The sequence below is a fragment of the Crocodylus porosus genome, unplaced genomic scaffold (assembly GCF_001723895.1).
Source record: "Crocodylus porosus isolate Cpor-Errol unplaced genomic scaffold, CroPor_comp1, whole genome shotgun sequence".
Lineage (NCBI taxonomy): Eukaryota > Metazoa > Chordata > Crocodylia > Crocodylidae > Crocodylus > Crocodylus porosus.
In genome coordinates this window covers 30,217,983-30,218,595 of record NW_017728950.1, presented here as the reverse complement: position 1 = coordinate 30,218,595, position 613 = coordinate 30,217,983, and positions in this window count along the sequence as shown.

Here is a 613-nt window from a genome sequence, read left to right as displayed (position 1 = left end):
ACTATGTCCACTGCTACCCCTGCATCTAAGGATTTGGTGACCTGGTCATAGAAGACCACCAGGTTGGTCTGACAGGACCTGCCTCTAATGAACCTGTGTTAGTTGCCCCTAAGCATAATCTCCCCTGCTGGCCCCTCATGGACATGTGCCAGGATAATTCTCTCAAAAAGCTTACCCAGCATTGAGATAAGACTAACTGGCCTATAGTTTACTGGGTCCTCCTTCCTCCCTTTTTTGAAGATGGGAACCATGTTGGCCCTCTTACAGTCCTCTGGCACCACAGTAGAGCACCATGAGTGCTCATAAAGCCATGCCAGGGGTCCCGCAATGACCTCAGCTAATTCCCTCAGTACTCTGTGGAGTGGAGATCATTAGGACCAGCTGATTTAAATTCATCCAGTCCCTCCAGAAGTTCCCTGACTAGGTCCTCACTGACCCTTGGCTTAGGTGCACCTCCCCTGGGTCCTATGGGGGTCCTGGTGCGGGGGGGGGGGTGACCTGGTCCCTGATCAGGAAAATAGAGGCAAAGAGGTCGTTAAATAGGTTAGCTTTGCCGTCTGGTGCAATGACCAGATTTCCTAGCGTGTCTTGCAGGGTCCCCACATTACCTGGT